At 39.2% G+C, this 18,481-nt stretch overlaps 1 protein-coding gene across 2 annotated transcripts in view; it reads left to right on the top strand.

The window, feature by feature from the left end:
* The first annotated feature begins 691 nt into the window (after nucleotides 1-691).
* The window catches only part of LOC141048587 (uncharacterized), a 77,967-nt gene continuing 60,177 nt past the window's right edge, over nucleotides 692-18,481 (top strand). The window contains exon 1 of one of the 2 annotated variants that reach the window (XM_073544311.1): nucleotides 692-1,364. The gene's annotated coding sequence lies outside the window, so the exon portion shown is untranslated. The remainder of the gene's footprint in view (nucleotides 1,365-18,481) is intronic. The other variant, XM_073544312.1, reaches the window with a different exon arrangement.

Raw genomic sequence — 18,481 nt, 5'->3', positions numbered from 1 at the left:
GCTCCTCACTCCTCTCATCCATACACAGCCCCATCCTGCTGCTCCTCACTCTGCTCATCCATAAACAGCCCCATCCTGCTGCTCCTCACTCCTCTCATCCATACACAGCCCCATCCTGCTGCTCCTCACTCCTCTCATCCATACACAGCCCCATCCTGCTGCTCCTCACTCCTCTCATCCATACACAGCCCCATCCTGCTGCTCCTCACTCCTCTCATCCATACACAGCCCCATCCTGCTGCTCCTCACTCCTCTCATCCATACACAGCCCCATCCTGCTGCTCCTCACTCCTCTCATCCATACACAGCCCCATCCTGCTGCTCCTCACTCCTCTCATCCATACACAGCCCCATGCTGCTGCTCCTCACTCCTCTCAACCATACACAGCCCCATCCTGCTGCTCCTCACTCCTCTCAACCATACACAGCCCCATCCTGCTGCTCCTCTCATCCATACACAGCCCCATCCTGCTGCTCCTCACTCCTCTTATCCATACACAGCCCCATCCTGCTGCTCCTCTCATCTATACACAACCCCATCCTGCTGCTCCTCACTCCTCTCATCCATACACAGCCCCATCCTGCTGCTCCTCACTCCTCTCAACCATACACAGCCCCATCCTGCTGCTCCTCTCATCCATACACAGCCCCATCCTGCTGCTCCTCACTCCTCTTATCCATACACAGCCCCATCCTGCTGCTCCTCTCATCTATACACAACCCCATCCTGCTGCTCCTCACTCCTCTCAACCATACACAGCCCCATCCTGCTGCTCCTCTCATCCATACACAACCCCATCCTGCTGCTCCTCACTCCTCTTATCCATACACAGCCCCATCCTGCTGCTCCTCTCAACCATACACAGCCCCATCCTGCTGCTCCTCTCATCCATACACAGCCCCATCCTGCTGCTCCTCTCAACCATACACAGCCCCATCCTGCTGCTCCTCTCATCCATACACAACCCCATGCTGCTGCTCCTCACTCCTCTTATCCATACACAGCCCCATCCTGCTGCTCCTCTCAACCATACACAGCCCCATCCTGCTGCTCCTCTCATCCATACACAGCCCCATCCTGCTGCTCCTCTCATCCATACACAGCCCCATGCTGCTGCTCCTCACTCCTCTTATCCATACACAGCCCCATGCTGCTGCTCCTCACTCCTCTCATCCATACACAGCCCCATCCTGCTGCTCCTCTCAGTCACCAACACAGTTGTGGCTGACTGTGCATGGGTGCTTCCTGGTGTAAGCGCTGAGGACACGGAGGCCACTGCACTGAGGACACTCCGCCCCTTCCCGTGACGTCATCCCTCTCAGGAGCAGCCCCATTCTAGACAAGAGCAGCTGATAAGTTAATGGTGAGGAGGATACGTGACTTGTATGCATTGTTGTATTGTGTTCCTGTGTATAATGACCCCTGTACACTGTACACACACTGCGGTTACATATTGCCGGGCTGTATATCTGTAGGTGTATATATTATGTGATGTACATAGTGTGTATATGTGTGTGTGCTTGTTTTTATACAGAGTGTTGCAGCAATTACTTGAGAAAAATTAAAGGCTGTATGTAATGTTTACAGAAGATGTTTAGGCTTGGCACACTGTCAGGATGCTCTGGAATTGCTGGTGCGAGCCATCTGTAACATAACTGCATGTACATATATGCTATATACATGACTGCATGTACGTGATTCACATGAGTACATATATGTTATATACATGACTGCATGTCCGTGATTCACATGAGTACATATATGTTATACACATGGCTGCATGTATGTGATTCACATGAGTACATATATGCTATATACATGGCTGCATGTATGTGATTCACATGAGTACATATATGCTATATACATGGCTGCATGTATGTGATTCACATGAGTACATATATGTTATATACATGACTGCATGTCCGTGATTCACATGAGTACATATATGTTATACACATGGCTGCATGTATGTGATTCACATGAGTACATATATGCTATATACATGGCTGCATGTATGTGATTCACATGAGTACATATATGCTATATACATGGCTGCATGTATATGATTCACATGAGTACATATATGCTATATACATGACTGCATGTCCGTGATTCACATGAGTACATATATGCTATATACATGGCTGCATGTATGTGATTCACATGAGTACATATATGCTATATACATGACCGTGTATGTGATTCACATGAGTACATATATGCTATATACATGGCTGCATGTATGTGTTTCACATGAGTACATATATGCTATATACATCACTGCATGTACGTGATTCACATGAGTACATATATGCTATATACATCACTGCATGTACGTGATTCACATGAGTACATATATGCTATATACATGACTGCATGTACGTGATTCACATGAGTACATATATGCTATATACATGACTGCATGTACGTGATTCACATGAGTACATATATGCTATATACATGACTGCATGTACGTGATTCACATGAGTACATATATGCTATATACATGGCTGCATGTATGTGATTCACATGAGTACATATATGCTATATACATGACTGCATGTACGTGATTCACATGAGTACATATATGCTATATACATGACTGCATGTACGTGATTCACATGAGTACATATATGCTATATACATGACTCCATGTACGTGATTCACATGAGTACATATATTCTATATACATGACTGCATGTCCGTGATTCACATGAGTACATATATGCTATATACATGGCTGCATGTATGTGATTCACATGAGTACATATATGCATGGCTGCATGTACGTGATTCACATGAGTACATATATGCTATATACATGGCTGCATGTATATGATTCACATGAGTACATATATGCTATATACATGACTGCATGTACGTGATTCACATGAGTACATATATTCTATATACATGACTGCATGTCCGTGATTCACATGAGTACATATATGCTATATACATGGCTGCATGTATGTGATTCACATGAGTACATATATGCTATATACATGACTGCATGTACGTGATTCACATGAGTACATATATGTTATATACATGACTGCATGTCCGTGATTCACATGAGTACATATATGTTATACACATGGCTGCATGTATGTGATTCACATGAGTACATATATGCTATATACATGGCTGCATGTACGTGATTCACATGAGTACATATATGCTATATACATGGCTGCATGTATATGATTCACATGAGTACATATATGCTATATACATGACTGCATGTACGTGATTCACATGAGTACATATATTCTATATACATGACTGCATGTCCGTGATTCACATGAGTACATATATGCTATATACATGGCTGCATGTATGTGATTCACATGAGTACATATATGCTATATACATGACTGCATGTACGTGATTCACATGAGTACATATATGCTATATACATGACTGCATGTACGTGATTCACATGAGTACATATATGTTATATACATCACTGCATGTACGTGATTCACATGAGTACATATATGCTATATACATGACTCCATGTATGTGATTCACATGAGTACATATATGCTATATACATGACTGCATGTACGTGATTCACATGAGTACATATATGCTATATACATGACTGCATGTACGTGATTCACATGAGTACATATATGCTATATACATGACCGTGTATGTGATTCACATGAGTAAATATATGCTATATACATGGCTGCATGTATGTGTTTCACATGAGTACATATATGCTATATACATGACTGCATGTACGTGATTCACATGAGTACATATATGCTATATACATGACTGCATGTACGTGATTCACATGAGTACATATATGCTATATACATGACTGCATGTACGTGATTCACATGAGTACATATATGCTATATACATGACTGCATGTACGTGATTCACATGAGTACATATATGCTATATACATGGCTGCATGTATGTGATTCACATGAGTACATATATGCTATATACATGACTGCATGTACGTGATTCACATGAGTACATATATGCTATATACATGACTGCATGTACGTGATTCACATGAGTACATATATGCTATATACATGACTGCATGTACGTGATTCACATGAGTACATATATGCTATATACATGGCTGCATGTACGTGATTCACATGAGTACATATATGCTATATACATGGCTGTATGTACGTGATTCACATGAGTACATATATGCTATATACATGGCTGCATGTACGTGATTCACATGAGTACATATATGCTATATACATGACTGCATGTACGTGATTCACATGAGTACATATATGCTATATACATGACTGCATGTACGTGATTCACATGAGTACATATATGCTGTATACATGACTGCATGTACGTGATTCACATGAGTACATATATGCTATATACATGACTGCATGTACGTGATGCTATTAGAAGTGGAAAGGAAGAACAAAGACGAAAGAATCTAATTGATAAAAATATTGGAGAAAGAGAAACCAATCACAAACTAAAATGTTTCTATACTAATGCACAAAGCATGGGCAATAAACAAGGAGAATTGGAACTACTAACACAGGAAAAGAAATATGATGTCATTGGAATCACTGAAACTTGGTGGGACGATACACATGATTGGAATACAAGGCTAGAAGGATACAACTTATTTGCAAGAAACAGACTTGATAAACGAGGAGGGGGTGTCGCATTGTATGTTAGAAACGCGTATATCTGCACAGAGATTGAAGCTTCAGAGACTGGGAGTTCTGTGGAAACTGTTTGGGTAAGAATACAAGGACAGAACAATGGAAAGGACACCATTGTAGGCATTTACTACAGGCCGCCTGTGCAAGCTGAAGATATGGATGAACTCTTTATGCATCAAATCGCCAAGTTCTCCAAAAAATATGACATAGTTGTCATGGGAGATTTCAACTATCCAGACATTTGTTGGGAATCTCTCTCAGGCAAAACTAACAGGTCAAGGAAATTCTTATCCTCTCTTGCTGACAACTTTATCTTCCAAAAGGTAAGGGAGAAAACAAGGGGAACTGCTACCTTGGATCTAATCCTTATAAACAGGGAGGAAATGGTTGAGGAGGTAAAAGTGGCTGGGACCCTAGGAGGTAGCGACCATGCTATTTTAGAATTTTGGATAACTAGAGGCGGAAGACCTGTGAAGACTCAGACGTCAAGGTTAGATTTCAGAAAGGCAGATTTTAAGGGATTCAGAAAGAGAATTGGAGGGATCCAATGGCTGGATATCCTAAAAGACAAAAATGTCCAGGAAGGATGGGAAATCTTGAAAAATGAAATTCTTAAAGCACAGTTGTTAACAATTCTGAAAAGAGGGAAGAATAGGAAGCATTTAAGGAAACCAGGATGGATGAACACAGAACTTAAGCACATGCTAAAAAGGAAGAAAAACATGTTTATAAAATGGAAAGAGGGAGGCATATCTAAAGAAGAATATAATGCTGTCTGCAGAACCTGCAGGGCACAAATCAGATTAGCTAAAGCTGAAAATGAATTGAGGCTTGCTAGAGATGTCAAAAGCAATAATAAAGGATTTTGGGGATATGTCAAAAGTAAAAGAAAAGTCAAAGATGCTATAGGATTTTTACAGGATGAAAATGATGAAATGGTAAGACAGGATGTTGAGAAGGCTGAACTTTTAAATTCCTATTTTGCATCTGTTTTCTCTCAGAAAGGAAATGTAACATCAACTGTTCTTCACTGTCCTATTAAGGGAATAGAAGAATCCAGGATATCTATAAACAGAAAGATAGTGAGAAAACACTTAGCTAACCTAAATGAATTCAAGTCTCCAGGTCCAGATGAATTACACCCCAGAGTACTGAAGGAGATAGCAGAAGAAATTTTTGAACCCCTCTCCATAATCTTTGAAAATTCTTGGAGAACAGGAGAAGTGCCCGAAGACTGGAGAAGAGCAAATGTTGTTCCTATCTTCAAAAAGGGGAAGAAGGTGGACCCAGGCAACTATAGGCCGGTGAGTCTGACTTCTATACCAGGAAAGATCTTTGAACAAATTATTAAACAACATGTATGTCAATACCTGGATAAGAATGAAGTGATTAAACAGAGTCAGCATGGGTTTGTAATTAATAAGTCATGTCAGACTAACTTAATTTCCTTCTATGACGGTATCACTGATTGGGTGGATCAAGGAAATGCTGTAGATATAGTTTATCTTGACTTCAGCAAAGCATTTGACAAAGTCTCTCATACAATCCTTATTGAAAAAATGACTAAGTATGGAATGGACAAGGCAACTGTTAGGTGGATTCATAACTGGCTTAGTGATCGGACCCAAAGAGTGGTCGTAAATGGCTGCACATCCAGTTGGAAGAATGTCTCAAGTGGGGTACCACAGGGCTCTGTCCTGGGCCCTGTATTGTTCAACATCTTTATCAACGATTTAGATGAAGGAATTGAGGGTAAACTGATTAAATTTGCTGATGACACAAAGCTAGGAGGGATAGCTAATACTAGAGAAGAGAGAGAAAGGATTCAAAAAGATTTAAATAAACTGGAGAAGTGAGCAGCAACTAACAGAATGGTTTTTAACAGGGAAAAATGCAAAGTACTACATCTGGGCAATAAAAATGAAAAAAGCATATATATAATGGGAGGAATAGGGCTAAGTGACAGCACATGTGAAAAAGACTTGGGTATACTAATAGATCACAGACTGAATATGAGTCAACAGTGTGATGCAGCAGCAAAAAAGGCAATTGCAATTCTAGGATGTATTAACAGAAGCATACAGTCTAGATCACGTGAAGTCATTATTCCCTCTACTCCTCTTTGGTCAGACCTCATCTGGAATATTGTGTCCAGTTTTGGGCACCACATTTTAAAAAAGACATCAACAAACTGGAGCAAGTTCAGAAAAGAGCGACCAGAATGGTGACCGGTCTGCAAACCCTGTCTTATGAGGAAAGGTTGCAGGAATTGGGAATGTTTAGTTTGCAAAAGAGAAGACTGAGAGACTTAATAGCTGTCTACAAATATCTAAAGGGCTGTCACATTGTAGAAGGATCAACTTTATTCTCATTTGCACAAGGAAAGACTAGAAGCAATGGGATGAAATTGAATGGGAGGAGACACAGATTAGATATTAGAAAAAACTTTTTGACAGCTGGAGTGATCAATGAGTGGAACAGGCTGCCACGAGAAGTGGTGAGTTCTCCTTCAATGGAAGTCTTCAAACAGAGGCTGGACAGACATCTGACTGGGATGATTTAGCGAATCCTGCTTTGAGCAGGGGGTTGGACCAGATGGCCCAGGAGGTCCCTTCCAACTCTACGATTCTATGATTCTATGATTCACATGAGTATATATATGTTATATACATGACTGCATGTATGTGATTCACATGAGTACATATATGCTATATACATGACTGAATGTATGTGATTCACATGAGTACATATATGCTATATACATGACTGCATGTACGTGATTCACATGAGTACATATATGCTATATACATGACTGCATGTACGTGATTCACATGAGTACATATATGCTGTATACATGACTGCATGTACGTGATTCACATGAGTACCTATATGCTATATACATGACTGCATGAATGTGATTCACATGAGTACCTATATGCCATATACATGACTGCATGTATGTGATTCACATGAGTACTTATATGCCATATACATGACTGCATGTATGTGATTCACATGAGTACATATATGCTATATACATGACTGCATGTACGTGATTCAAATTAGTACATATATGTTATATACATGACTGCATGTACGTGATTCACATGAGTACATATATGCTATATACATGACTGCATGTACGTGATTCACATGAGTACATATATGTTATATACATGACTGCATGTATGTGATTCACATGAGTACATATATGCTATATACATGACTGAATGTATGTGATTCACATGAGTACATATATGCTATATACATGACTGCATGTACGTGATTCACATGAGTACATATATGCTATATACATGACTGCATGTACGTGATTCAAATTAGTACATATATGCTATATACATGACTGCATGTACGTGATTCACATGAGTACATATATGCTATATACATGACTGCATGTATGTGATTCACATGAGTACATATATGTTATATACATGACTGCATGTATGTGATTCACATGAGTACATATATGCTATATACATGACTGCATATATGTGATTCACATGAGTACATATATGCTATATACATGACTGCATGTACGTGATTCACATGAGTACAAATATGCTGTATACATGACTGCATGTACGTGATTCAAATGAGTACATATATGCTATATACATGACTGCATGTACGTGATTCACATGAGTACATATATGCTATATACATGACTGCATGTACGTAATTCAAATGAGTACATATATGCTATATACATGACTGCATGTACGTGATTCACATGAGTACATATATGCTGTATACATGACTGCATGTACGTGATTCAAATGAGTACATATATGCTATATATATGACTGCATGTACGTGATTCACATGAGTACATATATGCTATATACATGACTGCATGTACGTGATTCACATGAGTACATATATGCTATATACATGACTGCATGTATGTGATTCACATGAGTACATATATGTTATATACATGACTGCATGTATGTGATTCACATGAGTACATATATGCTATATACATGACTGCATATATGTGATTCACATGAGTACATATATGCTATATACATGACTGCATGTACGTGCTTCACATGAGTACAAATATGCTGTATACATGACTGCATGTACGTGATTCAAATGAGTACATATATGCTATATACATGACTGCATGTACGTGATTCACATGAGTACATATATGCTATATACATGACTGCATGTACGTGATTCAAATGAGTACATATATGCTATATACATGACTGCATGTACGTGATTCACATGAGTACATATATGCTATATACATGACTGCATGTCCGTGATTCAAATGAGTACATATATGCTATATACATGACTGCATGTACGTGATTCACATGAGTACATATATGCTATATACATGACTGCATGTCCGTGATTCATATGAGTACATATATGCTATATACATGACTGCATTTACGTGATTCACATGAGTACATATATGCTATATACATGACTGCATGTATGTGATTCACATGAGTACATATATGTTATATACATGACTGCATGTATGTGATTCACATGAGTACATATATGCTATATACATAACTGCATATACGTGATTCACATGAGTACATATATGCTATATAAATGACTGCATGTACGTGATTCACATGAGTACAAATATGCTGTATACATGACTGCATGTACGTGATTCAAATGAGTACATATATGCTATATACATGACTGCATGTACGTGATTCACATGAGTACATATATGCTATATACATGACTGCATGTACGTAATTCAAATGAGTACATATATGCTATATACATGACTGCATGTACGTGATTCACATGAGTACATATATGCTGTATACATGACTGCATGTACGTGATTCAAATGAGTACATATATGCTATATACATGACTGCATGTACGTGATTCACATGAGTACATATATGCTATATACATGACTGCATGTACTTGATTCACATGAGTACATATATGCTATATACATGACTGCATGTATGTGATTCACATGAGTACATATATGTTATATACATGACTGCATGTATGTGATTCACATGAGTACATATATGCTATATACATGACTGCATATATGTGATTCACATGAGTACATATATGCTATATACATGACTGCATGTACGTGCTTCACATGAGTACAAATATGCTGTATACATGACTGCATGTACGTGATTCAAATGAGTACATATATGCTATATACATGACTGCATGTACGTGATTCACATGAGTACATATATGCTATATACATGACTGCATGTACGTGATTCAAATGAGTACATATATGCTATATACATGACTGCATGTACGTGATTCACATGAGTACATATATGCTGTATACATGACTGCATGTACGTGATTCAAATGAGTACATATATGCTATATACATGACTGCATGTACGTGATTCACATGAGTACATATATGCTATATACATGACTGCATGTCCGTGATTCATATGAGTACATATATACTATATACACATGACTGCATTTACGTGATTCACATGAGTACATATATGCTATATACATGACTGCATGTATGTGATTCACATGAGTACATATATGCTATATACATAACTGCATATATGTGATTCACTTGAGTACATATATGCTAATACATGACTGCATGTACGTGATTCACATGAGTACATATATGTTATATACATGACTGCTTGTGCGTGATTCACATGAGTACATATATGCTATATACATGACTGCATGTCCGTGATTCACATGAGTACATATATGTTATATACATGACTGCTTGTGCGTGATTCACATGAGTACATATATGCTATATACATGACTGCATGTCCGTGATTCACATGAGTACATATATGTTATATACATGACTGCTTGTGCGTGATTCACATGAGTACATATATGCTATATACATGACTGCATGTACGTGATTCACATGAGTACATATATGTTATATACATGACTGCTTGTGCGTGATTCACATGAGTACATATATGCTATATACATGACTGCATGTACGTGATTCACATGAGTACATATATGTTATATACATGACTGCATGTACGTGATTCACATGATTACATATATGCTGTATACATGACTGCATGTACGTGATTCACATGAGTACATATATGCTGTATACATGACTGCATGTACGTGATTCACATGAGTACATATATGCTATATACATGACTGCATGTATGTGATTCACATGAGTACATATATGTTATATACATGACTGCATGTATGTGATTCACATGAGTACATATATGCTATATACATGACTGAATGTATGTGATTCACATGAGTACATATATGCTATATACATGACTGCATGTACGTGATTCACATGAGTACATATATGCTATATACATGACTGCATGTACGTGATTCACATGAGTACATATATGCTATATACATGACTGCATGTACGTGATTCACATGAGTACATATATGTTATATACATGACTGAATGTATGTGATTCACATGAGTACATATATGCTATATACATGACTGCATGTACGTGATTCACATGAGTACATATATGCTATATACATGACTGCATGTACGTGATTCACATGAGTACATATATGCTATATACATGACTGCATGTACGTGATTCACATGAGTACATATATGTTATATACATGACTGCATGTATGTGATTCACATGAGTACATATATGCTATATACATGACTGCATGTACGTGATTCACATGAGTACATATATGCTATATACATGACTGCATGTATGTGATTCACATGAGTACCTATATGCCATATACATGACTGCATGTATGTGATTCATATGAGTATATATATGCTGTATACATCACTGCATGTACGTGATTCAAATGAGTACATATATGCTATATACATGACTGCATGTACGTGATTCACATGAGTACATATATGCTATATATATGACTCCATGTATGTGATTCACATGAGTACATATATGTTATATACATGACTGCATGTATGTGATTCACATGAGTACATATATGTTATATACATGACTGCATGTACGTGATTCAAATGAGTACATACAGTGGGGCAAAAAAGTATTTAGTCAGTCAGCAATAGTTCAAGTTCCACCACTTAAAAAGATGAGAGTCGTCTGTAATTTACATCATAGGTAGACCTCAACTATGGGAGACAAACTGAGAAAAAAAAATCCAGAAAATCACATTGTCTGTTTTTTTTTCATTTTATTTGCATATTATGGTGGAAAATAAGTATTTGGTCAGAAACAAGCAATCAAGATTTCTGGCTCTCACAGACCTGTAACTTCTTCTTTAAGAGTCTCCTCTTTCCTCCACTCATTACCTGTAGTAATGGCACCTGTTTAAACTTGTTATCAGTATAAAACGACACCTGTGCACACCCTCAAACAGTCTGACTCCAAACTCCACTATGGTGAAGACCAAAGAGCTGTCAAAGGACACCAGAAACAAAATTGTAGCCCTGCACCAGGCTGGGAAGACTGAATCTGCAATAGCCAACCAGCTTGGAGTGAAGTAATCAACTGTGGGAGCAATAATTAGAAAATGGAAGACATACAAGACCACTGATAATCTCCCTCGATCTGGTGCTCCACGCAAAATCCCACCCCGTGGGGTCAGAATGATCACAAGAACGGTGAGCAAAAATCCCAGAACCACGCGGGGGGACCTAGTGAATGAACTGCAGAGAGCTGGGACCAATGTAACAAGGCCTACCATAAGTAACACACTACGCCACCATGGACTCAGATCCTGCAGTGCCAGACGTGTCCCACTGCTTAAGCCTGTACATGTCCGGGCCCGTCTGAAGTTTGCTAGAGAGCATTTGGATGATCCAGAGGAGTTTTGGGAGAATGTCCTATGGTCTGATGAAACCAAACTGGAACTGTTTGGTAGAAACATAACTTGTCGTGTTTGGAGGAAAAAGAATACTGAGTTGCATCCATCAAACACCATACCTACTGTAAAGCATGGTGGTGGAAACATCATGCTTTGGGGCTGTTTCTCTGCAAAGGGGCCAGGACGACTGATCCGGGTACATGAAAGAATGAATGGGGCCATGTATCGTGAGATTTTGAGTGCAAACCTCCTTCCATCAGCAAGGGCATTGATGATGAAACGTGGCTGGGTCTTTCAACATGACAATGATCCAAAGCACACCGCCAGGAAGGAGTGGCTTCGTAAGAAGCATTTCAAGGTCCTGGAGTGGCCTAGCCAGTCTCCAGATCTCAACCCTATAGAAAACCTTTGGAGGGAGTTGAAAGTCCGTGTTGCCAAGCGAAAAGCCAAAAACATCACTGCTCTAGAGGAGATCTGCATGGAGGAATGGGCCAACATACCAACAATAGTGTGTGGCAACCTTGTGAAGACTTACAGAAAACGTTTGACCTCTGTCATTGCCAACAAAGGATATATCACAAAGTATTGAGATGAAATTTTGTTTCTGACCAAATACTTATTTTCCACCATAATATGCAAATAAAATGAAAAAAAAACAGACAATGTGATTTTCTGGATTTTTTTTTCTCAGTTTGTCTCCCATAGTTGAGGTCTACCTATGATGTAAATTACCGACGCCTCTCATCTTTTTAAGTGGTGGAACTTGCACTATTGCTGACTGACTAAATACTTTTTTGCCCCACTGTATAAGTTATATACATGACTGCATGTATGTGACTCACATGAGTACATATATGCTATATACATGACTGCATGTACGTGATTCACATGAGTACATATATGTTATATACATGACTGCATGTATGTGATTCACATGACTACATATATGCTATATACAAGACTGCATGTATGTGATTCACATGAGTACATATATGTTATATACATGACTGAATGTATGCGATTCACATGAGTACATATATTCTGTATACATATATGCTATATACATCACTGCATGTACGTGATTCACATGAGTACATATATGCTATATACATGACTGCATGTATGTGATTCACATGAGTACATATATGATATATACATGACTGCATGTATGTGATTCACATGAGTACATATATGCTATATACATGACTGCATGTACGTGATTCACATGAGTACATACATGCTATATTCATGACTGCATGTACGTGATTCACATGAGTACATATATGCTGTATACATTACTGCATGTATGTGATTCACATGAGTACATATATGTTATATACATGACTGAATGTATGCGATTCACATGAGTACATATATTCTGTATACATGACTGCATGTACGTGATTCAAATGAGTACATATATGCTATATACATGACTGCATGTACGTGATTCAAATGAGTACATATATGCTATATACATGACTGCATGTATGTGATTCACATCAGTACATATATGATATATACATGACTGCATGTATGTGATTCACATGAGTACATATATGCTATATACATGACTGCATGTACGTGATTCACATGAGTACATACATGCTATATTCATGACTGCATGTACGTGATTCACATGAGTACATATATGGTGTATACTTGACTGCATGTACGTGATTCAAATGAGTACATATATGCTACAGTATATACATGACTGCATGTACGTGATTCACATGAGTACATATATGCTATATACATGACTGCATGTACATGATTCACATGAGTACATATATGCTATATACATGACTGCATGCATGTGATTCACATGAGTAAATATATGCTATATACATGACCGTGTATGTGATTCACATGAGTGCTATATACATGACTGCATGTATGTGATTCACATGAGTACATATATGCTATATACATGACTGCATGTATGTGATTCACATGAGTACATATATGCTATATACATGACTGCATGTACGTGATTCACATGAGTACATATATGCTATATACATGACTGCATGTATGTGATTCACATGAGTACATATATGCTATATACAGTGGGGAAAAAAAGTATTTAGCCAGTCAGCAATAGTGCAAGTTCCACCACTTAAAAAGATGAGAGGCGTCTGTAATTTACATCATAGGTAGACCTCAACTATTGGAGACAAACTGAGAAAAAAAATCCAGAAAATCACATTGTCTGTTTTTTTTTCATTTTATTTGCATATTATGGTGGAAAATAAGTATTTGGTCAGAAACAAAATGTCATCTCAATACTTTGTGATATATCCTTTGTTGGCAATGACAGAGGTCAAACGTTTTCTGTAAGTCTTCACAAGGTTGCCACACACTGTTGTTGGTATGTTGGCCCATTCCTCCATGCAGATCTCCTCTAGAGCAGTGATGTTTTTTGCTTTTCGCTTGGCAACACGGACTTTCAACTCCCTCCAAAGGTTTTCTATAGGGTTGAGATCTGGAGACTGGCTAGGCCACTCCAGGACCTTGAAATGCTTCTTACGAAGCCACTCCTTCGTTGCCCTGGCGGTGTGCTTTGGATCATTGTCATGTTGAAAGACCCAGCCACGTTTCATCTTCAATGCCCTTGCTGATGGAAGGAGGTTTGCACTCAAAATCTCACGATACATGGCCCCATTCATTCTTTCATGTACCCGGATCAGTCGTCCTGGCCCCTTTGCAGAGAAACAGCCCCAAAGCATGATGTTTCCACCACCATGCTTTACAGTAGGTATGGTGTTTGATGGATGCAACTCAGTATTCTTTTTCCTCCAAACACGACAAGTTGTGTTTCTACCAAACAGTTCCAGTTTGGTTTCATCAGACCATAGGACATTCTCCCAAAACTCCTCTGGATCATCCAAATGCTCTCTAGCAAACTTCAGACGGGCCCGGACATGTACAGGCTTAAGCAGTGGGACACGTCTGGCACTGCAGGATCTGAGTCCATGGTGGCGTAGTGTGTTACTTATGGTAGGCCTTGTTACATTGGTCCCAGCTCTCTGCAGTTCATTCACTAGGTCCCCCCGCGTGGTTCTGGGATTTTTGCTCACCGTTCTTGTGATCATTCTGACCCCACGGGGTGGGATTTTGCGTGGAGCACCAGATCGAGGGAGATTATCAGTGGTCTTGTATGTCTTCCATTTTCTAATTATTGCTCCCACAGTTGATTTCTTCACTCCAAGCTGGTTGGCTATTGCAGATTCAGTCTTCCCAGCCTGGTGCAGGGCTACAATTTTGTTTCTGGTGTCCTTTGACAGCTCTTTGGTCTTCACCATAGTGGAGTTTGGAGTCAGACTGTTTGAGGGTGTGCACAGGTGTCTTTTTATACTGATAACAAGTTTAAACAGGTGCCATTACTACAGGTAATGAGTGGAGGAAAGAGGAGACTCTTAAAGAAGAAGTTACAGGTCTGTGAGAGCCAGAAATCTTGATTGCTTGTTTCTGACCAAATACTTATTTTCCACCATAATATGCAAATAAAATGAAAAAAAAAACAGACAATGTGATTTTCTGGATTTTTTTTTCTCAGTTTGTCTCCCATAGTTGAGGTCTACCTATGATGTAAATTACAGACGCCTCTCATCTTTTTAAGTGGTGGAACTTGCACTATTGCTGACTGACTAAATACTTTTTTTCCCCACTGTACATGACCGTGTATGTGATTCACATGAGTGCTATATACATGACTGAATGTATGTGATTCACATGAGTACATATATGCTATATACATGACTGCATGTATGTGATTCACATGAGTACATATATGCTATATACATGACCGTGTATGTGATTCACATGAGTGTTATACACATGGCTGCATGTATGTGATTCACATGAGTACATATATGCTGTATACATGACTGCATGTACGTGATTCACATGAGTACATATATGCTATATACATGACCGTGTATGTGATTTATATGAGTACATATATGCTATATACATGACTGCATGTACAGTTAGGTCCATATATATTTGGACAGAGACAACTTTTTTCTAATTTTGGTTCTAGACATTACCACAATGAATTTTAAACAAAACAATTCAGATGCAGTTGAAGTTCAGACTTTCAGCTTTCATTTGAGGGTACCCACATTAAAATTGGATGAAGGGTTTAGGAGTTTCAGCTCCTTAACATGTGCCACCCTGTTTTTAAAGGGACCAAAAGTCATGGACAGGTGTGGGCAATCCCTTCGTTATGTCATTCTCAATTAAGCAGATAAAAGGCCTGGAGTTGATTTGAGGTGTGGTGCTTGCATTTGGAAGGTTTTGCTGTGAAGGAAACAAGCAGTCAAAGGAGCTCTCCATGCAGGTGAAACAAGCCATCCTTAGCCTATGGGCCCACGTAGCGTTTTAAAACGCACAGTGAAAACCGGACTCCTTCCCAGAAATTGCGCGTTTTTTTCCGCGCGATTTCACCGCGATTCTGTTCGCGATTTTGCCGCGATTTTCTCAAGTACTTTCCAAGCGATTTGAAGCATCGCTTGGAAAGTGATTGACAGGTTGGTCACACTCGTCAAACATAGTGTTTGACAGGTGTGAGCAGCTTTTTACTATTGAGGCTGCCTATGCGGTATCAATAGTAAAAGATAAAATGTTAAAAATGATAAAAAAATAAAAAAATCGGGGTATATTTACCTTCCGACGTCCCGCGCTGCCATCTCGGGCCTCAGAGTTCACAGCCTGCGAGACCTGTGATGACGTTGGTCTCGCGTTACTATAGCGATCTCACGAGACCGCGTCATCACAGGACCTTGCCGCAAGGCATTACTGGGAACACTGAGGCCCGGGAATGCAGCGCGGGACGTCGGAAGGTAAATATACCCCGATTTTTTATTTTTATTCTTTTTTTTACAGGGGTATGGTACCCAGGGCCTGGAGGACAGTCTCCTCTCCTCCACACCGTGGGTACCAACCGCACATGAGACGCATAACTTCCAGCATGGTGGGCATAGCCACATGCGGGAAGTAAGCGATTCTCATGCATGCCTATGGGTGCGGAATCGCGGCAATTCTTTGCGATTCCGCACAAAAGAATGATCATGCTGCGATTTTTTCCGCGATGCGATTTTTCGCGGAAAAAAGCGCAGCATTAGCACAGCATGTGCGGAATGCCATAGGAATGCATGGGGTGCGTCATGTACAAGATTTTTAAACGTTTTCGCAGCGTTTTCGCGCCGAAAATCACGGCAAAAACGCTTAAAAATCGCATCGTGGGCACACAGCCTCAAGCTGCAAAAACATAAAAACCCATCCAAGAAATTGCTACAACATTAGGAGTGGCAAAATCTACAGTTTGGTACATCCTGAGAAAGAAAGAAAGCACTGGTGAACTCATCAATGCAAAAAGACCTGGGCGCCCACAGAAGACAACAGTGGTGGATGATCGCAGAATAGTCTCCATGGTGAAGAGAAACCCCTTCACAACAGCCAACCAAGTGACCAACACTCTCCAGGAGGTAGGACTATCAATATCAAAATCTACCATAAAGAGAAGACTGCATGAAAGTAAATACAGAGGGTTCACTGCACGGTGATCAATTTGTGAAGCACCTGGGGGATCAAAGTGATCATTATGCATCTAGATAAGTTCCTTGGGGGGTCTAGTTTCCAAAATGGGGTCACTTGTGGGGGAGCTCCAATGTTTAGGCACACAGGGGCTCTACAAACGCGACATGGCAACCGCTAAATATTCCAGCATATTTTCCATTCAAAAAGTCAAATGGCACTCCTTCCCTTTCTGAGCCCTGCTGTGCGTCCAAACAGTGGTTTATGACCACATATGAGGTATCGGTGTACTCAGGCGAAATTGCCCAACAAATTTTAGGATCCATTTTATCCTGTTGCCCGTGTGAAAATGAAAAAATTGATGCTAAAAGAAAATTTTTGTTGGAAAAATTAAAATGTCCATTTTTTCTTTCCACGTTGCTTTAGTTCCTGT

The sequence above is a fragment of the Dendrobates tinctorius genome, unplaced genomic scaffold (assembly GCF_039654945.1).
Source record: "Dendrobates tinctorius isolate UK_male_01 unplaced genomic scaffold, ASM3965494v1 ptg000137l, whole genome shotgun sequence".
In the NCBI taxonomy this organism is placed as follows: domain Eukaryota; kingdom Metazoa; phylum Chordata; class Amphibia; order Anura; family Dendrobatidae; genus Dendrobates; species Dendrobates tinctorius.
The sequence above is the reverse complement of the archived record's forward strand: the minus strand, read 5'-3'. Positions and strand labels throughout refer to the sequence as shown.